General features: G+C 33.1%; 1 pseudogene; it reads right to left on the reverse strand.

Annotated features, from left to right (window-relative positions):
- Window positions 1–1,877: 1,877 nt before the first annotated feature.
- LOC111013506 (S-protein homolog 1 pseudogene) lies at window positions 1,878–2,333 on the reverse strand (annotated as a pseudogene).
- Window positions 2,334–5,877: the final 3,544 nt, after the last annotated feature.

A 5,877-nucleotide genomic window follows, 5' to 3' on the forward strand; every position in this document is an offset into this window, starting at 1 on the left:
GTTGTTGCTCTGTTTAGCATCCCTGAAGCATCGCTTCCATTTCACGGGTTTATATTCGAGGTCGATGCTAAGACTGTGCATCATGAATTTTGGGTCGATTCCCGACATGTCCTTGTATGACCACGCAAAAAAATCTAGGTGATTTGTTAGTAATTTTATAAGGTTTTCCCTCTGGAGTCCTAACTTTGTCTCAATGCTAACATTTTCATATTATGTGAAAAGGGGATAAGCTCTAGTTCCTCAGTGGGGAGCCTCATTGGTCCTTCTCTTTCTGTGCTGGAGGGCCCTCATAGGGTGGCTATCCTCGTATGACCATGCAAAACATGCATGTACGTGATTTCTCAAGATTTTTATGAGGTTTTCCCTGTAGTCGAGCCCCAACTTTATCTCGATGTTGACTTTTTAAAGCTCGATTTTGTACTAGTACAAGCTCTAGTTCCTTAGCGAGGGAGCCTCGTTGGTCATCCTCATTCTGTGCTGTGGGGCCCTCAAAAGGTTGCCCCCATGCAAGCATGAGTCTCTCCGTGATTGTCGTTGCTACAAGGTCGATATCTCCCTTGTCGGTCATCCCTAATTGTAAAGGTTGAATAGGAATAAAGTCACTCGTCTATTAACTAACTCCCCAAAAGGTGACGCCAATTGTTGATGTCGATTTTTGGGTGCGGTCCACATAGGTGCCCCTCGACTGTCACACTATGCATTCGTCTCCAGTAATCTTATACATGCACACATAAAAATCTTTCACCGGTGTGGTTCTCTGTCGAATGCACTCTTATGCTTAAGTTAGAACTCAAGTTAGCGGCAAACGGGTATGTCATAGAAAGAAGAAGTGAGGTGGAATCTTAAGGGTGAGAGTATGCTTAAGAGTGTGTACCAAATCCTCACAGCGACTTACCTTCATTAGGAACGTTGGCCCTTTTCTTTATATATGAGATGGAGAGGGTATAAGGGGGAGGTATATCGACTCCCTTCAGCGTTCACAGGGGAGATTTATGTCGTGCCAAGGGTATCTGGGGACTACCAACATATTTTACCTCCCGCTGTCAACAGGTGAGGGGTTTCGCGGCATTCTGTGTGTCCTTAGTCCGCTACGAGCGGTTTGGTTAGACGATGTGTCAATAATCCTGCCTGCTAGTTGTCCATCGTACGAGATCTTTAGGAGTGCTCAGCTATCATGCAGTTTGGAGTCTTTCCAGTGCACTCGATCATGCCAGGTTGGTTTCCTAACCCAGCCTAAGTGGTTTAGTTTGCCTTCTGATGCATGACATATATTTTTTCTAGTAACAAAAACTATAAGAAAATAACTGGAAATAGAAAATAGAAATTAAAATTGAGAACAAGCCATTGAGAAAATCACTAAATATTTCTTATTTCTAATCTGGCAAAAAGATAAAATAAAAATGAAAAAGTAATGAAAAAATGGAAAATTTAGCCAAAATATACATTTTTCTCAACCAAAGAGAAAAATTACTTAACGTAAGTCATAAAGTGTTTTTTTTTTTTTTTGAAAAACAAAACATTTGACTGGACTACAGTAATCTCCTATTTCTCTAAACCATTTTGAGTATAATAAATGTTCCTAAAATTGCATATTATAAATAAGCTTTTCCTTTTTACTTATTTCATATATTTAGTTATATATAACTTAGTAATTAAATCATCAATTAAAGTAGGGATTATTTGAAAGAAATGTAGCAGTTTTTGCTTTCCCAAAAAAGGCACCCAGTAAGAATGGAGAGATTAGAACTTAGAGCTCATGACATTTCTTAAGGGTGGAGAGTTCTAAAAAACGGAAGTAATAACTTGAAGAACAAACGAAGGGCATGCCTACTCATCAAGCAGTCATACAAATTCTGAGAGAACTTCTGCATAATCAACTAAGTTTCATTGATCCACTCATGAATACGCTCATCGACACCATCGGGATTGTTTCTCAAGTAGATTCCATCATCTTTGGCAGTCCAAATACAATTTTTATCAGTGCACCGGTATTGAAGCCACATATGAGTTTGCTCTACCCAGAATGATTCAAACGACACATCGGCATTCGGCTTCTTCAAATAGCACCAATAGAGTGTCGTTGCCCAAAAGTTGACCTGAAACGTCCACTGAAACTCATCTCCACGAGTAACGAGATTATGAACACCTAGATCATCATCCTTTGACTTGCAGTGCACGAACAAAGTCACTTTACTCAAACCATTAACCACATGAATGTGCCACTTCGGGAGCAAGGCTGAAGAAAGCGAAGCAGCTGTGCCTAGTTGAAGGACGGCAAAAACCTCCGAGACGAGGAAGATAACAACTGTGACAGATCTTGTTTTGTGATACATTGCACTTTTTTTTGTGAATTCTTATTGCTTGCAACATATATGCTTTAATTTTTCTTCTATAAAAGGATAAAAATTTAATTGACATGTAGACAGTTGTTAGAAGCAGTTTCACTTATAAGAAAGGAAAGTAAATAATGTACTTTCCTTCCTTACAAGCCAATGTTCTTTCCATTTAGTGTTTGCAAACTAAAATAAAAATAAAATAGAAGGTTCAGTGTAAGCACTTTTATTGAAGCAACTATTTAATATTTAGACTTGATGATTTGGTCTTTGTATTTTTAAATTTGAAACAATTTAATCTCCGAACTTTAGTTTAAAATTTATAATGATTTAGTACATATCGTATCAAACGTTATTAATATTTGATGAGATTTAATTATTATATATGTAGATCGATAAAAGTAATGATGAGAGACCAAATGCATTTATAAATTATAAAACCTGAATTGTTACATAATAAAAATTGACACTTAATTTTGATGAGATCTGTTCATGGTAAGGATTAAATTGTTACAAATTTTAGACTATAAAAACTAAATTGTTGCATACTAAGGTTCAATAATTAAATTAAATTGTTACTCATTCGAGAGTACAGGAACTAAAATTATTACGAACTAAAATTACTAATAATGGTTACTTCCAATAAGTAAAATTGTTTTTTAAACACTCTTCAACTGATTTGCATGGACTTATTCTATTCTATTACTTCATTTATTTAATTTTTTTTAGGTTATCTTCTATTACTTTATTGATAAATTAGATGGATTAAGATTGAATTTGTTTCCTAATTACTAGTAAATTAATAATATAATATGGAGATCATATATACATTTAACTTATTAATGATTGACAAAACGAGCGTAACTTAGCGGTAATTGGCATATATCTCCAACCGAGATGTTGTGAGTTCTATTTTCCGCTCCTACACGTTGTACTAAAAAACTTATTAATGATAAATTAATCCCCCACCCATTGTTGCACTTGAAAAAGAAAAATTTTAAGACAACTTAAACTAATAAACTAATTTCTATGGTCAATCTATGAACTTCATCAACATTTTCAATAATGTTTTAAGTGAACTTCATGTCTTTGATAACTAATATTGTAGTGTTTTTCAGCACTTGAATTGTAACTAAAGGCTCGTCGTCTGGACCAAAACGATTTAAACAACATACTTGTATGTATCGATCTTATACCTATGTAACTTTGTTTTTTAAGTACAAATCCATGAGTAACTTTCAAATGAATATCAAAATCATATCAACATAATGGCAAGTATCTCAGTAATGAGACATTCATGTGTGGGTGATTATTGAATTTACCCACCAATATCTATTATGATAGGACTAATATTGCATAATATATAGTCTTTCCACTCACAAGTTCTCACATCACTAAGTTCCAATCAAGCTAACAAAACTTAAACACAAACAATTTCAAATTAAAAAACAAGCACAACTGATAATATATATTCTTCCCACTGACAACTACATTTTCTAAGGTTCGCCACTTCTTTGTTCTTCTCCTAACTCTTATTTTTGCACCATGGGCCTAATATATTATATAAGAAACATAGTATAAGAAAAATAAAATCAGAAAAGGCTAATAACAAAGGTTGGAGAGAGAGAAAAAAAATTGGAGCTAATTTATATCATTTTGGGGTTGATAAGGCTGGTTTTCAATGGGTGAAGTTTGAGTTTGTATAAGTTCGAAAGTTCCCAATTCATGTACTTGTATTGGGTCATATAGAAGAAAGAATTTTAGGAGTCTTAAAAGATCTCACATCGAAAAGATCAAGAGACCCAATAAAATCTATAAGATACATTTACTAGTCATTTTCTTGTCAATTTGGTTTTGACATAGAATCTCAAAGATCCGACCCAAATTGGTGAGCAGAAAGAAAAGATCAAAAGACCTGACATAAAATTCAATTAGAATGGAACTTCGTAAATATTGATAAAAAGAAAGAGTTCATATATTCCAAAAACAAAGGTGACATGTGGTACATATATATTTGTAAATACCTACTTCAGCTTTTTCATCCCCATTTGTGAGCTAGCTCGTCCTTATTCCCCAGGATATTTTTTATATAAATTCCATCATCTTTGGCGGTCCAAATGCAATCCTCCCAATTGCAAAAATTATATAGCCATTGTTCTTTACTCTTGTCATCCCAATATACTTCAAAAGAAGCATTAGCATTGTCCGGTTTGCGCATGTAACACCAGAACAATGTTGTTCCCCAAAGATTGTCTCTGAAGTTCCAACCAAACTTAGCTCCGACTGCAAGGTTGTGTATTCCCAAATCATCGTCTTTGGACTTACAATGTATGAACAGTGTCTGTCCGCTGCTCAACCCATTGACGATGTCCACACGCCATTTGTTGGGCCATGTTGAATGTGCAGTTGTTGTGGAGGAACAAACAAGGACCATAGCCACCAAAATCAAAAGCTTTTTGGGACCATCCATTTGGAAATGAAACAATTCCATTGATTTAATTTTCTTGTTCTAGGATTGTATCTCTTTTGGAAGCAAATAGTTGAGAAGGATTATTTATAATTTAACGGTATCTGACCTTGAATATTAAATTGGAATGGTTCGAGTTATTTCTATCGTTTATTTGTTTTCTTATAAACTAAGAAATATGGACAATTATGGTAGATTTCTTTCCTCATTTATGGGATTATATTGAATTGTATGCAATATGTTGTTACCAACTTGCCAAATTTGAAATGGTTTTGCAACCAAGTGCAAATATAGGCCACATTTAGGAAGTTATTTATTGATTGTATCCTTAGTCTTGAAATACAGGCTCAATTTTAAGTGATTTTATGGGTTTTTTAAAAATATGATGCATAAAAATGAAAGTGATTTTGTCATTTATTGATTGTATTAATTGAATTAATTTAGAAAGACTCGACTTGTTATTGATTGTCGAATGTTTTTTCATTAGCCACTATTTGTTTTTTTCATTAACTACTTGCAAATTTAATATTGCATATAAATGACATAGTGCACTATTTTGAGACAACATTTTATAGCTAAAAATAAATTTCAACTACGAAAAGTAATTTAATTTTTTTAAAATAAAATAAAATAACTTAATATTCATTTCAAATGCTATTAAGTTCTACTCGAAGCATTTAAAAATGCTTATCATAATTATTTTCCAAAGTTTAAAAATTGTTGAAAATAGTATAATAATGTCCTTTGAAAAATAATAAAAACGTTTGAAAAAGGTTTTTGACAATATTTAATTATCGATAACTAATTTGAAATTTATTAAAGATTTGCAACGTACGGAAAATATTAGTTATTTAGGTTAATTGAACCTTTGAAAAATTTTCAAGGTTAATTGAACGTTGAAAAAGTTTTTTGGACTGGACTTATTACTACACATTTTTAAGATTGAATTCACCTTTGGAAAAAAATATTTATAGAAAGTTCATTTAATATATTTTTTCAAAGGTTATTGTCACCTTAAAAATAGTCATTTACAAAGTTCTCATGATCTCAAAATGAGACTACATTCGACATGAAAGT

This window comes from Momordica charantia (genome assembly GCF_013281855.1).
Source record: "Momordica charantia cultivar OHB3-1 chromosome 9 unlocalized genomic scaffold, Mcharantia_2.0 BLBB01000009.1, whole genome shotgun sequence".
In the NCBI taxonomy this organism is placed as follows: domain Eukaryota; kingdom Viridiplantae; phylum Streptophyta; class Magnoliopsida; order Cucurbitales; family Cucurbitaceae; genus Momordica; species Momordica charantia.